Source organism: Miniopterus schreibersii, assembly GCF_964146895.1.
Source record: "Miniopterus schreibersii genome assembly, chromosome: 9".
Taxonomy (NCBI): domain Eukaryota; kingdom Metazoa; phylum Chordata; class Mammalia; order Chiroptera; family Miniopteridae; genus Miniopterus; species Miniopterus schreibersii.
In genome coordinates this window covers 62,330,564-62,352,608 of record NC_138118.1, presented here as the reverse complement: position 1 = coordinate 62,352,608, position 22,045 = coordinate 62,330,564, and the positions used below count along the sequence as shown (strand labels likewise).

Below are 22,045 nucleotides of genomic sequence, written 5' to 3'. Positions count from 1 at the left end.
GTAGGTTGTGGGTGGGATGTGAGGTCTTTCTTTTATACAGGCATACCTCGTTTTATTGAGCTTCGCTTTATTGCACTTCACAGATGTTGGGTATTTACAAACTGAAGTCAAGGCCCTCTATCAGCAAAAAGATTACCACTTGCTTTATTGCCATACTTGCTATATTGTGGTGTCTGGAACTGAACCTGCAATATCTTTGAGGTATGCCTGTATGAGTTTTCCTTGTTATTTTGATGCAGGTGTTCTGGGGGCCCACACTGAGAGAAATTATTATGACGAATTAGAAAAATCTACAATCCTCTTTCTGGTGTTTAAGGCAGAAAAGTATGTGATTGAGATTGTCTCCATTTTTGATTGATCAGAAAGCTGATCAAGAAAGGGAAAAAGCGGCTTCCCAGGGTGAGACCAGGCATTGTTTGGTATCTGACATGGACTGGCATAGGATGCAGAAATTTAGTGCCTGATTAAGGGAAACTTTCAATGGCTTATCACCTGGTAGGATGCCCCAATCTCATTGTCCTTAGCAGAAATCCAGGATTTTACTTTGTTGTTCATATCACTAATTCCTGGTGGAACTTGGCTTGGTGTTTAATAAAAGGAAAGATTCTTAAGTAGAATGGTAAATTTTTAAACTTTAGTCATAATATCAAATTGTTATTTGAGGTTTTTTTGAATGTATTTCAACTTGTTGACTACAAAAATGGTACTTAGGAATATAATGCTTTTCATCCATCCACTCATTCATCATTCAGATATTTATTGAGCATTTACTTTTTGCCAAACGATGTACTAGAAAAGCACCATGAATAAAAATGACAGTGTAATTTTGATGGTTGCAAGGAATAAAAATAGAAAGTATTCTAAGAGTAAGATCTAACTCAGAAGAAGTGAGTGGGGTGGGTGTAGAGTGAAAAAATGAACACTGGGGAGTAATATTTTTTTAAGGATTCCCTGATGCAGAGACATTTAAGCCTTGACCTTGAAGATGACTAGGAGTTAGGTCTAATAGTGAGGATGAAATCTTCCCTTTAGTGCTAGATGTGAGAAGAGGCCAGGCCTGTTCAAGGACCAAAGAGAAGGCCACATAAGGAACTGGTAGGGAGTCAAGAGAAGAGTCAGGAGTGGTGCATGGGGACAGCTTCAGAACCATGTGCATTATGCCAACATGCGTGCACAGTGAAACAGCACTGAGATGGTGTAAGATGAGGAATAGGGAATGGTGCTTTCTTTCAAGAAGGACCAATAAACAGATAAGCTGCTATGTGGAGAATGGATTAGCAGGGGAAGAATTGCAAAAATGAATGCAGGAGATATTTGGAAGCCATTGCAATAGTCCAGGTGAGCAATGATTGTGGATGGTTCTATGGGATGATAATGGAATTGAAGAGAGTAAATCTGAGACATAATTTGGAACTTGGTAATTTATTGGACATGGAGGCAAGAGCCACAGAAGTGTGACATTCTCTGGGTTGCTGGGGAAGTAGTGTTCAGGTAGGGAGCTCACAGGTTTAACTCTTGTTGAGAGGGGGTCATCCACATGGAGCTAAGTAATCTAGGACTCCAGAAGAGTAATGCTTAGAGACACAAATTTGCTGAAGTCATGGGGTTGGATGGACTCGCCTGGGAAGTAAGTAGAGTTGGGGAAGCCATTAGATATGCTGCTCAAAGAGGGTTCTGAAGAACACAGGGAAAGGCTGGCCTTTGAGAGAGGGAAACCTTTGCCGGTATGAAAGAAGAAACGACAGTGAGTTAGATGCTGATGCCGGTAGATTTAGAGGGAGTCTTTAAGGACTATTTAATGTCTTTCTGTTTTCTTGTGAAGTCAAGGTCGTCTGCTGAGATTAAGAAAGATGGAAGTGAGATCAGAGGTTTGAGGAGAGGAGAGAGGATTGAAATGCAGTGCTTTTTGTGGACACATGCCAACCCTCCCATTCTGCCTTTTCCCAGGTGGCTGCCAGCTCCTCCTGGGGCTGGCCCAGCACAAGACAGCTTATGTCTATAGCAACACTGTTACAGATGGATTTGAAAGGTACATGTTGATTTGGTCTAGTAGTCTCAAATTTTTATAAGTCTCATATTTTTAAAGAAATTCCAAGTATACTGTTCCTTCACTGACTAGAATGCCTTCAACAACACTTCAGGGTCATAAAGTACTGGATTTTATGTGGCTGAGAAGTCCATTCTGTGTGTGCCACACAGCTCTTTTCTCACTGAACATACCTGCCCTGAGAAAGTGGACATCCCTGCAGAAGACCCATTGAAGGCTTTGAAGGGGATAGTGGTCAACCTATCTTTGCTGACTGTAATGGTTGAATCCCATTTAAATAGAGGCCTATGGAGAAACATATAAAAAACCTCCCTCTAGTGTAAATTTTTATCAAAACTGGTGCTGATGATACACAAATACCCTTGTGGATTGGTTCTCTCAGCACCTTATCAAGCAGGAGAGTTTTACAGTGAAACTCTTATGATTATGTTAACAGCTGCTTGTACCTAGTCCTGCTGTGACTTGATTTGAAGCCGAACTCTGCTGTAAGTAGAATTAATTCCCTGTCTGTTTTTCCATCCCTAGTGCATATTTAACCAAGTTATCTTTTTCCCTCTTGATTTTATTTACTCATTAGCTGTGTTGTAATGAAGAGTCCACAGTGACTAATTCTTTGGGAGGTTGAGATCTGTCAGTGCTGGTGCGAGGCTGTGGGACGGCTTCCTCTTCTCTCTCGAGCTGGCCCTGGAGAGGGGTACAGAATCACAATCTATCTTTTAAACATGAGGAGGAGCCCTCTTAGGGTTTGTAGAATGAAATGCCATGGAAGGGATTATGGGAAAATAACACTGGTCCTTTGGTGCTATGAGCTCTGTAGCAATTCCAGAGAGATATAACAGGACTTCATTTACTGAAGGCGAATTCATGGAAAACTACTCAGTGATGGTGAACAAACCTGTCCTTTCCAGTTATTTTTTTTTTTCTTCCACTACTTCCCTTCTCTCCAAGCTAATGCAAGAGGGAGGATCTTAGTTTTTGTGTTATTTTTCAACTTCCAATAGAATTTTCTTCTCTTTTCTTCACTGTGTGGTCCCAAAAGTTATTACATGTCCATCTGTTTTCCAGAACACTCCAGCTTTTGTTTTCCTTAATATTTTTAGGGCCTGTATTTTGTTATTCTCTCTAGACCCACATAACTCATTCTTTTTTCACTCCTTTTATTGCTCACACAGGTTTTGAAACACTCAGACTTCTACTCAGTGTTTTCACCAAGATCATGGTCCCCTCCCTAGGAAGAAAAGCATCTTAGAACACCTGAGTATGAACTAGGTTAAGATGTTAAAATATTAAGAGCATTTGCTTTTTAAAAGAGAACCATACTAAAAGGAAGTCACAGCAATCAATATTGGTGGAATTTTATGTGTTTTGGCCCCTGAATTTGTTTCATGGGATCTTTCAAGACTGAATGTTCTGCCCACATTCAAAGTTGAACTTGACTACATCCAGAGACTCGGTTCCTGTTTTCTTAAACACTTGATGGACAAACTACATGAGTCTTTGCCCATGTTGCATCCTCTCTCCCAGGGGCAAGCCCTCTGACCCTTCCTTACCTCAGGTGGGATTCCGACACAGAATAGAGCCTGACTAGCACCATTCATGCCCTGACCCACCTGGCTACCAAATGACATCCATCAGCCTCATCTTCCTTATCTTTTTAAAGGAGATGATACCTCCTGCCCTTCTCACAGGTAATTGCAGTATGCCCTTGGTACTTTGTGCTCATCTCTTTTACAGTATTTAGAAAATCTGTTGTAATTTTTTAAAATGTGGTTTTCTTTAAACATTGAATTGAAGTTCAAGAACTGTTATTTTCATCTTTTATGTACATTCTCCCAGTACCTAGTACAATGTAAGCACATTGCAGGGACTCAAAACATTGTTCTAAATAAGGAAATTCAACTCAACATCATCTATTGAGCTCTCTGTGTAAAGCCATTCCCTAGGTGCAATGAAAATGGCAAAATGAATAAGAACTTAAAGTCTATTTTGAGAGTTAGGAAAACAACTAACTATGCAGATCAGAGTACAAAAGTGAGATCGTGGGGATGCTGAAGAATTGTTGGAGGGAAAGAGTAATTTTAATAGGAGAAACCTGAAGGGTGGAAAAATTGGGGGCAGGTGGAAGCTCAAAGGTAGTCTTGTGAGCTGCATGAGCCTAACTCAGAGGAGGAGAGCTCCCCTGCCCACTGCTATGCAGAGGAAAGGATCAAGGGGAATTAGTACCATTTATAATACTCTTAGCAGAAAACATGAAGGTTTGCCATTCATAATTAATAGAATAAGTATCAGAAGTTTCTCTTTCATCAGATTTCAGAATTCAAGCAAAGATCTAATAAATAATTCGTTATTCCTAAGTGTTATCTTCATCTGTGAGTTGTTCCTAGACTTTGAAAACACATCATGGAACAATAACCAAAACCTTCCTTTAAGCATTTTCATATGAGAAATAAGGCAGGTCAGGATGATCTTTCTGCCTAGTAAGTAAAAAATTATTTAATTTGGTTTTTATAATTTGACCCACTATTTAAAAAAACAAAGAGTACCACATGGACAAGAAATGTCAAACTGTGTCCCAGAAGCCAACATCCCTTGATCTTTCCCATTCATGACAGAACCATGGTTCTTGGTGGTAAGGAAGGAAGACTCACTCCACCTTCTGTACCATCTTCTCTCCTGAGCCTGAACCAAACAGGCCCTAAGCTAAGGCTTTGAGGGTCGTATAGAGAAGTCCCTGTGAGACCTTCATGAAGCTATCTGGATGCTCTCCAAATGCAACAGTACACAGGTGTGGTGCACCTGGCCCAAGGCCAATTTGTAGACTATGGACGTATCTCCAAGAACTCAGTCTTTTTCTTCCCCCTCAGTCCTTCATCCAGTAAAATACCTGAAGAGCTTTCATCCTCAGGTTTTACAACTAGCCCTTCACCCTTGATTGGAAGATGCCTTTGCTGGTGGCCTTTAACACAGGCTGATAAAAAAAAAAAAAGCTTTATGCTGTACATGCTGCAGGATCAGAGATGGTTCATTGTGGGAGAAAGACTTGGAGTTTAGAGACTGTCAAGTAGAAGATCTCAAAACTGGGGATCCTCGAAAGGAGATTATAAATAGGATATGGATCATAAGCCATGATGAGAGAAGGGAATCTTTCTGATCCAGGTTAAAATGACAACATGAATACCCTTTCTAGCAGATACGGTGGTACCCTGCCTAGATGCCTTTGGCTCCATCTCCCAGCTTCCTGGTTTGTCACCGCTCATAACTCGTTCCTGTTACCTTCAGAGGATTGCCTGTGAAACCAGAATGAAGAGCTCAGGGAGCCTGGGAAAGTCCCTCTTCTTTCCTTTTGGACATCCATCCTGCAACCAAAAACTGAGTAATGTGGGAGAGAACAAAAGCTCAGAAACTGTGAGGTGTAATTTCTGCTCTCCAGCCCCCTCAAGCTCAGGTTGGGCCTAGAACTTCCTCCCTGAAACACACCCTCTCCTGCCTTGGCCTCCTTCCTAGTCCTGGTCCTCCTAACCTTCACTGGTCTATTCGGATCACACATCCTTAATAAATCACTTGTATCCATCCTTGGCTCAGGGTCTGCTCAAGAAAGAACCTGATTTAAAATATCATGACCACATAACCTGGGAAGAATCCCCGCTCCATCCCCTTTGTTTGCAAGAAAGTGAAAGAGGTATATCATTTGTTAGCAAGATGAGCCGTTATGAAAGTCAGAATTATAATTCTGCTTATGTCTGCTACTCTGTGAAAATAAATTAGAAGAGATAGCAATGCCACTGAGTGCACCTAAAAGAATAGTAGGTTTCAGAGGATAAATATATCCTACTTCCCTTCTTGATTAAGCACCACGTTAGCTTTTTCCAGGTTACGTTAAAGTTGAAAGCACACGAGCTGAAGGAGATACAAAATGATGACCTTTCTCCTTGGGTAAATAATATAAATGTAACTTCTGTTGATTTTTGACAGGATAATCTTTATATATCCTGCCAATAATCCATTTAAAATTGGTCTGTGTGACTGCTGCAATTGCCCACACAGCCAAGGCAGCAACCCCCGTAGTAACTGGAGTTGCTTCCATTGCTTTCTGTGGCTTAGGGAGCAATTATGGAGCAGACTGAACAGTAGGTAGGCTCCAGTTCACTGTTAGCAACAGGGAAAGGGGGAAAATGATGGAGGAGGTCAAATGTCATGGTTGAGGTTGAATTACCCTTAAGGAATCATAACTAGGTGGATCACCTAATAAGGGATGGAGAATGGGGAATGCTCTCAGTTTCAGGCCTTAATAATGAAGGGGGCAGGCTACAATGCACACATTTCATCATTCTAGAAAGTATTATCTTTTCTTAATACCTCTTCTTACATGCAGAATTAATGTGTGGTGTTTATTAGCATTTATTTGTTTAAATGCTGTGTTTCTTTCAGTTGTAGGTTGCTGCTCTTGTGCTCCATTCTGCTGTGTCTGTTGTGTTGCCTAGAGGACTGTTTTCTTTTCCTTTCCAAACTCCCTGCAGAACGCACTCCAGGAGTGTCTCATTCACTCTTGTGAAATAGATGATTACTGTAAATCATGTTTGCTTCAAGGTCTGTAATTTGAATTCTTTCTTATTTACTCTAGAGTATTTTGATATTTAAAGAAACCCTGCAGTGAGTTTTATTTATAAAATATCTATTGAATTAAACAAGTAGTTTCCAGGGGTGTGTGTATGTGTGTGAATGTGTAGCAATTAGTCTTTTTTTGCACAGTCTGAATTTCATCAGCCAGGGAACTTGATTTTAGATGTACTGCAAACGAATATTGATTTAGTGCATGCTGTATATTATCCGAATCCTCCCCCTGTTTTACCTCTAGAGATTTAGGGATAATTGTCTTGGAGTCCTTGCCGTCTCTTCCACTGTGAAAGCTGAGGGCCACACATGATTTCCAATAACACAATCACAGAGGGTGAAAATGATCCCAGGGAATGTCTTTGATTCTCTGTGTCTGATTTGTAAGTTTTGCACCACCTGGTAACCTCAGCTACTTTCTCCTCCATGTTCTCCCATAACTAAAACCATGCCTCTCATCCAATTGTGATTGCCTGGAATTAGGGTTATCTCATGACCTCCCTTTCAAAATCCTTCAAGTTTTCAGATATATTTTTTGTCCGAAGCAGATAGGCTAAGCATAGGGCCCTGCATGTCATCTAACAGATCTGACACTATGACGCATTTAAAGAAAAGCATTGGACTCTTTTTCCATCTCCGTAAGATGACTCTGCCTGGTTTCTAATCTTTAGGGCAAGTATCCATAATTTAATGATATAGGGATAAATTAAGGAGATTTCTTTAGAGTATGGCCCCTTGCTGTTTTGATGCAAAAATTCAAGAATAGCTAACCTTGAAATTCTCCTTCTTGGCCTGTTTCCCAGGACTCTCAAGCAGGCTTGTTACTGCTCAAGTTGAGAGATGCCAGACTTTTGCAGTGGCTGCAGTGGCTTCTCTGAATTTAACACTTTCTGGTGCAATCTTTTGTTCTTAGTCACTTTACAATATTGTGGATTTGAGCTTCTGGTATTTGAAAACTATCGTCCATTCATACTGAGCAACTGCTGCAAGGATAGAGCTTGGAGTTGGCTCCTTGGACTAATATTTAAGTATGGGCTGCTGGTTAAGTGTGGCAGGTTGGCAAAGGCATCTGTCTCCACTGCCTCCTTAAACCCAGCTATGATTAAAAGAGAGGAGAAAATAGCAAAGGAGAGATGTCCAGAGAATTTTGGAAGATGGAAAGTATACAGAGAACCTCTCCCACCCTGTGCAGTCAGCTAACTACTCTTCTGCTCTGGAGAAGTTGAATCAGGCAGGATATGGTCTCAAGGTGACCCAGCACAGCTGAGAACAGAGGGGGCTGGGGAGCGCACCCAGAAAACCCACGGCTAAGTGAAGGTCTGCATATAGGATTAGGAATGCCTTAATCCCTCTCTCCTGCTTAGTGTCAGGATCTCTAGAAGTCAGGTCAATGCTTCTTAAACAGAAGATATGAGAAAGGAGTCCAAGAGAAAGATGTTCAGTCTTACTTGTGGGTGACCCAGAGAAATGGTCAGTTTCTTGCTTGGTCAGCCTATATAGTAAAGCCCACAATTCAACAAACTTTCTCCCTACCCAGGGGGCTTCCAATCATGATCTTAAAATATAAATGGATTTATCAAGAATCACCAGACATATGATGAAAACCTCTAGCATAAAAAACACAGGCCAAAACAACGTGGGAGGAATTGGGGAGAGGGAAATTCATAGGAAATAGAAAAATGCAAGCAGCGTAAGAAAACATTAGGGGGAGAAAACCTAATATTGGCAAGAGATTAGAAGAGATTGAATTTATGAAAGAGGAACAGGGTAAGATGAAAAGGGGAACATTCAGAGAAGAAGAAAAGCTCCAGGAAATTAGAACTATGATAACAGATATAACTGAGGAAATCTCCAAGAAAATAGAAACAGTAGCATCACCAAAAAAGTGATGAAAAATAGGAAAATTGATAGTCTTGGATTGTATAGGAAGAAAGCAATATCATTTGAAAGTAATGAGTTTTATCTTTTTCTCTCCAGGAATTACTTGTCTTATTAGTTTTTCATGTCTTATCCAATTGCTTTGGGCTTTAATACAACATTGAAGAGTGATAGCAACAGCAGACATCCCTGTTCAGCTTCTGATTTGAATAGTAAATGCTGCTTATCTGGCTAAAGATAACCCCTTATATTCCTGATTTAATATCTTCAATCATGAGTATTGAATTTGGCAAAACAGAGACTTGCAAATCTCCATTCATATGTAAATATGTTCCTCTTCTCTTTAAGCTGTTAAAACGGCATTGTATTGGTTTTGGAATAGATTAGGGGATTGAGACTCAGGGTGGAATAAATTGTAATATAGATGTTGTACTCTAAATGATGTTTAATATAAAAAATTTTAAATAAGCCCAACATTATTGATGCTGCAGTCAGTACAGTTTTAACTATTAATTGTTCTCAGCATCATTTAGGACTGAGCTAATTGGATAGGAGAGAAAGAATTGTCTTGAACCTAATTTATTAATCTAGTAAATTTGTTTAAATCAGTGTGGTGATATTTGGGCATTATCAAAGCCCATTAAGACAAAATTACAAAAACTATCATACAGTCAATTAATAACTTTAGTTAGGTAACAAAAAATCAAATTTGTCTTGTATTCTACAGTACAGGTAAAGTAACTTACTGATCGTACATATATTTTTACCTGTGTGAACAGGCTATACATGGACACCAGCACCCTCTGTGAGCTGGGGAACACGGATCTTCCAACACTGTGGAACAGAAAAGATTTATGCTCTGGACCACCTAGAGCAGAAAATGAAGTGAATCGAAATGTAAGTACTGTACTAGAATTGTAGCAGTCTACTTATAAGAACTCTGCAAAGATATACATTGGAGTGGTAAGAACCCTGGACTCGAGCCAGACTGCCTGAGTTTGAAATCTACCCCTACTGTCTGTGTGACTTTAGGAAAGTAGTTGACCTCTCTGAGCTTAGTTTCCTTTTCTTTAAAATAAAGTTGTTAGCAGCAGAGATGTTGATCATGCTCTGTTGACCCTGATTGTTAGTTATAGTTATAAGAAATATTAATCCTTTACTGTTAACTGTGATTGTTCTGTTCTAATTAGAAAATGCACTTTCTAACCTGGCTGGGAGTTGTGCGCCCCAGGACATGGGAATTACGCTTGGAATGTGGCCCATCCTCTTTTTCCGAGAACTGCCCATCATCATGGAAAGGTTAACAAACTTGTTCCCAAAACAGTGGAATCCTGGAGGCACCTGCCCTTTGCGACCCCCAGCCCACCTTGCCTACTTCCCCATGCCTATAATTCCTACTTTCCCGTGTAATCTTTGTCTTTTTACCCAATATAAGCAGCTGGCTTAGGGGGGGCAGGCTGCAGAGGAGATTTTCATGGATGGCCATTACTGCTCTCCCATGCTGCCAGCAATATTGGAATAAATGCTCATATATGATTCAACCCTGTCTCTGCTTAATTGGCTCAAGTGGTGACAGGCAGCCCAGGCCTATTGTCATCCAGTTTCAAAGTGATAATAGTACCTACCTCATAGGGATGCTGAAATGATGGAAATAATAATATGCCTGATTCCTTATGTGTGTCTACATGTCAGCTATTGCTATCGACTTGTTATTTTTAAGTGCGGACACAGGCATCTCTTTCTCTTTATAGGTTACCAACCAGGACCATCTACAGTTTTCTTTTCCACCTTAGGAATTAGTATGTGTGTGCACACATATATATATAATACACTCATGTTAGGCAGGACGACCCAATGAGTCATATTAGCAGAGCCTGATTCTGACAGCCCCTTGTGTAATAAGACCTACAGAAATTGGATTACAGTGTCATTGAGTACTTGCCTCTGTTTTCTTATGACAGCAGGTTTTCCACTTGTTGGCAAACCTCCGAGTGTGCTTTGAAACAGAGCTCTATGCCAGAACCCACTTGCTCTAAATTTCCCTTCTATGTCGAGCTGTTAGGCTTCAGGCTTGGGCTTTACTTTTAGAGAGGATATCCAGGACCTTAGAAGAAAAAAACTGTGTTGCAGGTTTTTAGCTTTTCTGGTAAACAGAACCTCAGTAAGTCACATGTCTGTGAAAACAATATACGCTCTCTTGAGCCTAATAAAACACCACAACATCCTTTCTTGAGTGTTAGATAATCTTAGGTTTACCTTTTTTCCCCCATACCATAAATTTACTTACAAACACATCTAATCTAGTATATTGGTTCAACAGTTTGATCCATTTTTTAAAGAGACTGCACCTCTTAAAATGCTCCTTAGATCTGTGTCATGGATCAACTGAAACATCCTTATTTCTTAAGCAGTTGGTGTCTTACTATGAAGAAAGGTGCAGGAAATCCAGATCCAAAGTACAAAGTCATCATAGCTAGTAACCACAGCTTGTTTTCCACCAAAAATGGCCAAGTCTTCCCTGGGCCCTCCTCAGAGTGGCCCCTACAGACCACAGAGCTTGTGAACCTCCCAATGCTCTGTTCCAACACAGTGTCGTTGGCAACCTGCAAAAGTCGCAGAGGCCAAAAGCAGAGAAAATGGTGGTGTCACACCAAGTCCCCCTTTTCTTCAAACTTTGCTCCCCTTTGTGCAAGGACCAAAGGGTAGGTTTACCTTTCACACATGATATTATAACTGTGCCCTTCCTTAACGAACTCTAATTTCAGAATTTAGAAACAATGGAAACAGAAGGCTTTGTCATTTGGATTGAGAGAATTTGAATCATGGTAATGTTTTGAAATGTATGTCCTGTGTCTTCTCCTAAAAAGAGGAAGCAACCTGCTGCCAGGATGATTGGGAGTTAACTTCCCTCACTCCTTTTCTGCATGACCTTAGGGTAGGGTTGGCTCCAAAGATAACTGGGACAGAGTTCTTGGGCTTTTTCTGATACAACTTTCTTTCCCTCTGTGCAACTAAAGCCCAGCAGCTCGCAGTGGCTTTGAACTCCACACTGCTAACATAGCCTGTTCTCTGGAGCTTTCAGAGGAAGCAGAGTCTCATTGACTTGGACATGATGCTAATGTATTGGTTGTCCTAGAGCATCTGCATTTTCGGGAGATTCTTTAATTAGTCTCTGGCAGTTTTGCCAACAGGAAATAATGGGAGGGCCTTGAGCAGAGGCCTTTCTGGGTTCCCTGAAAGCACAGTCAGGGGCAAACGCTTGCTTACTGGCTTAGGACTTAGGGTATATAAACTGCTTCCAATGTATGTCATTTTTTATATTTCACTTAATCTCTATAACAGTCCTGTGAGATAAGTATCACTGTCCTCATTTAATTGATGAGGGAATTGAGGCCTAGAACATTTAAGTGGTTTGGTTCAAGTAACAAAGATAACACTTTGCTGTGACCTCACAGAGGCCATTCATCTCTTAGTCAGGTGTTCTTACTATTCCTTTAGGCAGATGGGACATGTAGACTTTTTGGGTACGTTCTGCTACCTATAAGGACACGTACAATTTTAAAAGTAAGAGGCTTAATTCTTGTTGAACTTGAAGGAAAAGACTTCCCTTTACTTTTTTTCAGAGCATTTACTTTAAAAATGCTTTAGAAAGCTTGTGCTTGTATGTACTTTATCCACTCTTTGAAATGCATATAAATCCTTTTGAAACCTAAATGGGCCTTTTTATCAGCTTTACTACCTAGAATTGTCTTTCTCAAGGACCTGAATGTCATCTCTTTGAAATGTGAACGTTCAGGGAGATAGTATCTCTATTTCCCAGTGTCTGGGGAGAATTTAGGAGCCTGACTTCCATGGGCCCCTTGCTCCAAGTTGCAAAACTACCTCCTGTCTTAAATATATGAGTTTGTTCTTCCTCTGGATAAGGCCAATAAACAAACACAATTAACAGGCAAGGTTAGGATGGACTAGGTGTGACAAATGGTGCTGTGAGGTCTTGTTACTTGAGGGCTAGTTATTGTTTATCTTGAGAACATGGATGAGATGGGTTGTATCTTTTTGGCTCCATAACAGGGTGAAATTCTTTTCTGTTCTTGCAGTCTCTTAGTGATGCTCATCACAGTCTGGTTTAATGCTTATTGAGTGATAAAAGTGCTTTCTTTCTCTGCTGCCTCTGTGGAGAGGTTTTCTGGGTTGGGAGAGAAGGTCTTGTTTTCATTATATTTCCCCAGCATACCCATGTCAGTTACTTGCTAATTTCCCACTCATTTTTTAATAGAAAATCAGGCATTACTCAGATATCTGAAATTTAAGTTTACTCTGTTTATTTGCATGGGAATGTTAATATTGGATGAAGTTTTTACAACTTATATGCTTAAAATAAATAATGTTTTTATTAGTCAATGGGATGCATTTGGCCCTTCTTTTAAAAACCTCCCTTGTTGGGTAAATCTACTTATTATTTTTACACTTCTTTTTATTCTTCAATTTTTAATTAATTTGCCTTCTCAACCACACACACAGAACTAAAAAGATGTGGCAACTGATTGAACAGAAATGTGAAATTCCATCAACTTTTTAACAGGCACCATGAACCATAGAAGCATAGTGTAAGATAGGCAATAGAGACCTAATATTACACTGAATTCTTAAATTCACATTCATATAGTTCCCTATTTTAATATTTTCAGCATGACTGGACATACATATATCCAGACAGGTTCAACTGCGCTGAAAATACAAGATGTCTGTGGTTGGTGGACAATCTTCTAATGCTTCTTTTAGGCGCAATAAAGAAAGTCTGATTTTACCTGGCCAAAAGAACAATTGTTCCCAGCAAAAATGGTTAAAGTTCAAGTCCAAAGTCTGAGGTAGGAACTGACATAGATCAGTGGGGAGAAGCCTTGTAATTGGGAAAGATATGCCTTGGGGATGTGTTGTGCTCATATGCATTTATTAACTAAATTTCATCTGAACTTTAATCAGTCTTCAAAGTAAGGGATAGATTAAAAGTCATCTTCTTATGATAGATGATGTAGAGATTTTTTCATCTCAGACTGATTTTCTAATTTGGCATTTTTTCAGGAAAGATAAGATCCACTAAGAAGTTAGTCTATATACATTTGCACACTTTCTGTACTGAAAAGTACCACCCTTGTTTTATATAAACCTATTTTTATTAATGTTTAATTGAAATTTGAACAAAATGTTCCTCTTGGCTTCAATTCAGGGCTGGAAATTCTCACTGTAGGGTTTTTAAATATACTGATAGATAAAATTTACTATGCAGACTTAAACCGTGTGTGTGTGTGTGTGTGTGTGTGTGTGTGTATTTTTAAAAATAAAATATAATACGCGATTGACTGACTCATTGATTATGATCTAACTTTCCCCCTTTTGTGGATCATAGTGAAACAACTAAGGTTTTAATCAGATCTGAATTTAAATTTTATTGTACCATTTATCAACTGTGAAACTTTAATCTCTCTGAATCTCCAATGACTTATCAATAAATAAATGGGGAAAACAATGATACATACGTCTTTGAAGTTTTTGTGAAAATAATATTTATAAGTTATCTAATTTGTGCCCAGCATATTGTAACTGCTAAAAAAAGTGAAATCTGTCAATGCAGTTACAGAAGTGGTTGGGATGTAAGTCAATTATGATTTTCTGTTAAGCAAGTCATCCAATTTCAGTAGAACCAAATCTGTAGTTAATGTCAGTCAAATGGGAGTTGGCCAGAGAGGGCTAAAAGATTTTAAGTCCTTCTAAGTACTAACACAGAGTTTTTCAAACTTTAATGTGCCTGTGAATCACCAGGAGAGCTTGTTTGTTGCTGATTCTGGTTCAGTAGGTTTGCCTGGAGCTGGAGACTCTGCATTTCAAATAAGCTCCCAGAGATAATGTCCCTCACCCATGGACCACACTTGTGGTAAAATGGTTCAGGTACTAGGCAGGCTCTTGGGATCAGTGTTATCACGGAAAATGTAGTTTCAGTTATCTTCTAATGAAAACAGAATATATTATTTTATGTACCACCCTTTATTTTAAAATTAATTTTCCATGCATCATCCACAAATTGCACAGTTACAGAAAGATTAAAATATACCAAATACAAGTATCTTTGTCACTTGGCCTAAATTTTGGGAGGCATAGATTTATTTATTTATCCAGCTTTATTGATATATAATTGACATATAACATTGTGTAAGTTTAAGGCGTACAGTGTGTTGACTTGATACACTTTTATATTGCAGAATGATGACCACTGTAGCATTGGTTAACACCTTTATCATGTCACAGATTTACCGTTTGTGTGTGTGTGTGTGTGTGTGTGTGTGTGTGTGAGAGAGAGAGAGAGAGAACATTTAAGATTTACTCTTTTGGCAACTTTCAAGTATGTAACGCAGCATGGTTAACTGTAGTCATCAGGCTGTGCGTTAAGTCCCCAGAAGTCATTCATTTTATGACTGAGAGTTTGCACTCTTTGACCAACACCTTCCCATTTTCTCTACCCCAAGTCCCTGGAAACCATCATTCTACTCCCTCTCTGCTTCTATGAGTTCGGCTTTTTTAGATTCCGCATATAAATGAGATCATCAGTATTAGTCTTTCTCTGTCTGACTTATTTCACTTAGCACAATGTCTTTGAGATCCATCCATGCTGTTGCAAGTGGCAGGATTTCTGTCTTTCTCGTGGCTGAGTAGTGTTCCATTGTATATTTATAGCATATTTTCTTTAACCCCTCACCCACTGACCAACACAGGATGTCTCCACGCCTGGGCTATCGTGAGTAATGCTGCAAGTGAACTTGGGGTGCAGAGATCTCTTTGACAGAATGAATTTCATTTCTTTTGAATGTATACTCAGCAATGGAATTGCTGGGTTATATGTTAGTTCTATTTTTAATTTTTTAAGGAACTTCCACACTGTTTTGCATAGAGGCTGTGCCAATTTACATTTCCACCAACAGTGCATGAGGGCTCTCTTTTCTCCACGTCATTGCCGACACTTGTTACCTCTTGTCTTTTTGATGACAGCCATTTTAAGGGCAATGAATGATATCTCACTGTGGTTTTGATTTGCATTTACCTGATGATTAGTGAAGTTGAACATTTTTTCATGTATCTGTTAGTCATTTGTATGTCTTTCTTAGAAAAAATGTCTATTCAGTTCCTTTGCCCATTTCTAAATTTTTTTTAAAAAAATCACTTCATATTTGTATGGCTCACACCTAGCACAATATCTGGCACACAGTAGATGGTCAAGAATTGCATGTTGATTATCCTGAGGGTTATAAGCAGTGTTAGGAGCACTGGTTTTCTATCCTGGCTACATAAGAATTTGCTGGAAGCCTTTTAAAACATACTTATGCTTGCCCAGCTGGGTGTGACTTAGCAGTTGAGCATCGACCTAGGATCCAGGAGGTCACAGTTCGATTTCCCATCAGGGCACATGCCTGGGTTGTGGGCTCGATCCCCAGTCAGGGGCCTGTAAGAGGCAGCCGATCAATGACCCATCATTGATGTTTCTGTCTCTCTCTCCCTCTCTCTTCCTCTCTCTGAACAATAAAGATATATTTAAAAAACAAAAACAAACAAACAAAAATACTTATGCTTTGTGCCTCCCCAGACTGGTTAAATTAGTGTCTCTGTCAGTGGGTCTTGGTATATTTTTAAAGCTCCCCTGGTGATTCTAGGGCAGCCAGGACTGAGCCATTAAAATGAGTATGAACAAACATCAAGACATTTTTTCTAAACATCCTACCTGTGGGCTCCTCTGGGTCATTTACATAATTTTTATTATCTGATTTTCTGCCCGCATTCAGCACAAATGTTAATATGCCCTAAGAACCCTCTGCTGCAAACACTTAGAGTAAAATGCCCTTGGGGGTGGATTTTCATTTCTTAGCTAGCTATTGCCACCTTAGGCTGTTTTCTTCTCTTTCTCCCTCTCTCTCTGCTGAATAGCTTTTAGAGACCATTTTAATTTATTTTATTTTTACTATGAAAGTAATAAATGTTTATATATTTTTTACAAAATTCAAGCAATGCAAAAGGGAGAAGAAATTAAAGTAAAAAAGAAACCCTCTCTGCACACCCTTCATTCCTACTCCATTCCACAAAATCACCCCTATTGCCAGTTTTCGTGTATGCTTCCAGTAGTTTTCCATATGTATGCCATCAAATATACTCTTACATAAACATAGTATACCACAGATGCACACTCAGTTATGCAGTATTATGCTGGCTGCTTGTTTTTTCACTTAATGACATACCTTGGAGATATCTCCATTAGCATGCACAGCTCTGCCTTATTCTTTCTAAAGGATACGGTAGCATTACATCACATGGATATAGCGTAGTCATTTAACCAGGTCCCTATTGCGATATATATTGAGCCCGTCCACTGTGACTCAGTGGCTGAGCAGTGACCCAGAAACCAAGAGGCTCCCGGTTCCATTCCTGGTCAGGACACATGCCTGGGTGGCAGGCTTGATCCCCATTGCGGGGGTCTGCCGGAGGTATCCATCAATGTTTCTCTCATCAATGTTTCTATCTATCCCTCTCCCTCTCCCTTCTTCTCTCTCTAAAATCAATAAAAACATATTTTTTTTTAAAAAAGAAATATGTTGAATGTTTCCAGTTTGTGAGTACTATATAAAAAGCATTGCCACAGTGATCATCCTTGTACATCTTTTCAAAATTTGGGCACTGTATTTGTTAAAAAAAAATTTTATGTGTAACTGTTCGACTTCCACTTTCACCAGCTCCTCCTGGCACCTTTGCCCATGTTGTTCCTTCTGTCTGGAAAGCCCTTCCTTCAGATCTTTCTATTGGACTGGCTTTTTTCATCATTCAGAGCTCAACATTCTCAGAAAGGCCTCTTTGGAACATCCCTCCCATATCACTCTCTGTGATTGACTTTTTTCTAGAATGATGGGAGAAAACAGACTAGAAATACAGGTTGGAAAGGAGCTTTAATGTCATGTGGTTAAATAATCCCTTTTTTTGAATTAAAAAAACATACACACATGATTTTTAGAGAGGTAATATGACTAACCAGAAGTCTCTGAAATGATCCAGACTAGAACCCTGACTTCAGACTCTAGAAAGCTACACTTGACTCTGTTGCTTGTCCCATGTTTGTCTGGGGATTAGGGGTGTGTGTGTGGAGGGGTAACAGGGAGTAGTGTGGTGATTCATATTTAGCATCCTGCTCTTTAGGAGGAAAAAGCCCTGATTTATAGCAATTTTTATTTCCATGGGGTAGATACTCCCCCCATGGCCAGTTTCAAGCTACTGGGATGACATCGCTGAGCACAGAGCTGGGCAGTGCTGAGTAGCAGTAGCACACCATGACTCTGTGTTTCCATCAGACAAATGCAATAGTCCTTAAGAACCTCAAAAGCATAGTTAACAATAAAATATAAAAAATGTACAGTAGTAAAATATGATGTGTTGAGAACTTATTACCTTCATTTTAATATTTACTTATTTATAAGTATGTAATTTAATTTTTAATAATGATGGTATTTAACAATGGTCTTGCAAAATTCCTAAAAAATTAGCAACTGGCTCTCACCAGCCGATGGGAGACATACCTAGTACATCACTGGAGGGCGGTTAGTAATTCCATGTCAGCAGTTACCGCAGACCTCAGGGCAGGCTTTCCAGCAGCGAGGCCACTGAAGGGGAGCAGAATCTGTCACCCCAAAATATGTCTCTTTGGCATAAGGATTATTTTAAGCTAATTATCTTTAAGAAACAACAGACAGAAGAAAAGCTCTGAAACCTGAGTGGCAGTTACTCTTTTATGAGAGACAGTTGCATTTATCAGGGAAACCTCCATTTGTGAGGGTGTCTCACTCGCTGTACCAGGAGAACTTTTCTGGAAACTCTTATCAATGGAGAAAGTGAGTGACTTAAATCTGTGTAAGACCCGTGCTCTTGTTTATTGTGCTGTGCCTGGTAATGTCCCGTGACTGGCCTCCCTCACCCCCAACATCTTTTGTCTTTAGCTGGAAACGGCATTTAAGGGGGTGTCTTGGACCATTTCATAGAGTTACTAGGTTTGCCTGTGTCTCTCCCAGGGATGCAGGAGGAATACATGTTATTAGCCTTCTGTTTGTTTTTCTCCTGTTTGTGTGTCTTTTATTACTGCTGGGGGGTGGTATCTGCCAAGAACCTAGAAGGATAGAGGAAAAATTGTTTTTCCTCCCCCACACCACCAATGTGATACGGTTATGCAGAGATACTGATAACATTTATGGTGCGATAGGGTCTGGGATATCAGCCAGCTCCATTCACTGAGCTGTGTCTGCTGTACAAATGGGGCTGTTTCCTGTTGTGACATGATCTGACATGAGAAAGACTGAGAAGTCCTATTTTAGGACACCCACTGCCTCCCTTTAAGCCATTTTTCTCTTGAGCCAGTGTCCAACCATATATTGATTAAAGCTTACCTTTTCCTATATATTTTTTATGTTTATAATAATCTAAAAGTGCAACAGACAAACAACCAACAAATATTAATCCTATATCATGTGTTATAGAATCTGGGAACATTATAAGGAAGAATACAATAAAATTCCAGTCCTGAAGGACTTTATAATCTAGTTACAGAGATAAAACTAACACTTCAAACAATCACAAAAGCAATAGAAGATAGTAAATGTGTGTAATAAAAGAGGAAGTGACACAGCACAGACCGTAACTGTCATTGAACTTCAGAGGAGTTGAGAAAACGGAAGGAAAGCCGTCTGATTTTACCTTCTCACTTCACAAATATAGGACTCCAGTGATGATTAACCCGAGTGATTATTAACCAGTTATGTGGAAGAGAGGCAGGGTACCACTATCCTAAATTCTAGGCCATGCACTCAAAGTTCACTCAATAACCAAACACTTCTCTCACCTGGGCCCTATTCTCAGGGTGACTTCTGCATTAGGAGGTACAGTGCCGAGGGCCCACAAACAAGTTTTAACTTATTTCAGATCAGAAGAAAAAAATATAAATTTTAGGTCAAAGAAAAGTTTTAATGTGTGATATTAATATATTTGTCTTTATACCAATAGAGTCATAAAAGAGAATTTCAAATATTTTTTTATGGAAGAAAGGGCCAAGGAAAGCAAAAGTGACTTCCCAAGAAAGTAATAATGGGGCTCCGGTTCTTCCAGACACTGAAGGAAGATAAAATGGTGCATAAGGCAAACAAGGCCCTGCTCTCAAGAAACTTCCATTATTTAGTGGGAGAGACCATGAATAAGCCAATGAGTGAGACAATTTCAGACAGTGATAAAGGAAAGGCTGTGTAAGAAAATAAAGCATAGTTTGATAAAGAGTGATGGCTTAGGAATGTTCCAAAAAAGGCCTTCCTAAGGAAGCTGAGCTCTCAATGATGAGAAAAAGCCGGTTTTCCAGACAGAAGGAACAGCATAGGCAAAGGAATGAGTTTGGGGGAGTGGGGGAGCCCAAAGCCCTGTGGACTGGCTCCTAGAGGGAAAGGGGAGGAGAGAAGAGCCCAAGAGGTTAGGGTCGTAGGAGGGGCTTGTGCGCCCAGGCTTGAGGCCTTTTAAGGGTATGGGATTTGGTGTTGAGTACAACGGGCAACTGCTGGACGTGTTTAAAGAGAGGAAGGAGAAGATCCAACACTCATGCCAATAAGATCGCTCGAGGTTCAGCGTGGAGTAGTCTGGAAATGGGAGGCGGGCTAAGAAACCTGTGCATTGCTGCGGGTGAGCGTTGCTGAGCCTCAGGCCAGGGTGCAGCATTGGAGGTAGGTAGGAAAGGGTGCGGTGGGATGCATTGTGGATGAAGAGTAGCAGAAATGGATGTCGGGGGTGCAGGAAAGAGACTATCCAGGTGGTCAGAAGCCTTGGCAGTTTTCATGGAAGAGATTATGCAATTTGAAGCATGGGTCATTTCATAAAGATAATAAAAACTATGTTTTTCACCAACTCGAGAGCTTAATTTAGATTATTAGGCTATGAAAATACACCAGAGTTGATGGGATAAAATATGTGCATGCCTTACTTGTAGTTATTTGTAATATTTTGGTATTTCAAAGCTATGAAAGGAGGAATAAGTTTTTTTAGGGCCATATTGTTTCTGAAGCAGAAGGTACATTGTGTTATAATTTACTTGTTTTGCAATATATTTTATCATAAATATTTTGTAGATAAATGAGCCAGGAGGGAAAGCCCAATTTTGAATGTGAAGAATTCTCGAAAACAAATGAAAACAATATATAAATAGAAACAAAAGAATTTGAATGAGTATTTCATTCCACACTGAGAGAATTCCTCTGTGTAATTCTTATAAACTAAATTCATTGTGCAAAAATTAAACAAAATGGAATGGTTTAAAAATGTTTAAATTAATAGAAGCTTACATGTGACAGAACCATGAGAATCATCCGGGGGGAGGGGGCTGCAATGGACTTCAGACATTATTTAACCTTTCCAAGCCCCTGACTCCTAAAAGGTAATAATGCCCAATTTATAGAGTAAGATTAAATAAAATATTGTATAAGCCACACATCACAATCTGCTATATAAATAGAAGTAAATATAAAAACTTTTCAGAGATGTGGACCCCCAAAATTAAACAAAGTAGCCATAAAGCCAAATTTAATCCAGTTAGTATTTTAAACAAATTAGTAGGATAAACCAGATTGCAGGGAAAACATTTTGACTATCTATGAAAGCAAACAACTTTCTTTTTCAGCCTTATTAAGGTATAATTGACCAAATTGTATTTATGTAAAGTGTGCAATGTGGTGATTTGATATACATACACGTTGTGAAATAATTTCCACAACCAGGTTAGTTAACATATCATCACCTCTCATAGTTACCTTCATGTGTGTGTATGGTGGGGGTGAGAACTCTAAAGATTTACTGTCTTAGCAAATTTCAAGTATACAATACAGTGTTATCAACTATAGATACCATGCTATACTTTAGATCTCTGGAACCTGGTGTTCTTACCCTTTGACCAGCATCTCTCCATTTTCCCCACTTCCCAAACCCCTGTTACCTTGGCAGCTACCTTTCTATTCTCTGTTTCTATAAGCTTGACTTTTTTTTTTTTTAAAGATCCCACACATAATTGAGATCGTACAGTATTTCTCTTTCTTTGTCTTATTTCACTTAGCGTAATGTCCTCCAGGTTCATCCATGTTGTTGCCAATGGCAGGATTTCCTTCTTCCTCTTGGCTGAAAAATAATATTTGTGTGTGTGTGTGTGTGTGTGTGTGTGTGTGATATTGTTTTTCCCCCCTTTATTTTATTTTAAAATTTTCATCACTACTTATTCCCCCATACCCTCCTCCACCTCCACCAACTTCCCTCACCTGGCAATCACCACACTGTCGTCCGCGTCCACGAGTCCTTTCTCTTTTCGCTCAATCCCTTCACCCACGCCCACCCCATGAGCTGCCTGCCTGTTCTCCATCTCTGAGTCTGTCTCTGTTTTGCTTGTTAGTTCAGTTTGTTCATTATACT

General features: G+C 39.5%; 1 pseudogene across 1 annotated transcript; it reads right to left on the bottom strand.

The window, feature by feature from the left end:
- Nucleotides 1–10,932: 10,932 nt before the first annotated feature.
- On the bottom strand, nt 10,933–21,995 carry LOC308561620 (cytochrome c oxidase subunit 7C, mitochondrial pseudogene; annotated as a pseudogene). The gene is made up of 3 exons: nt 21,906–21,995; nt 12,024–12,074; nt 10,933–11,139 (listed from the first exon to the last, which is right to left on the bottom strand). The product of its transcript is annotated as a cytochrome c oxidase subunit 7C, mitochondrial pseudogene (transcript).
- Nucleotides 21,996–22,045: the final 50 nt, after the last annotated feature.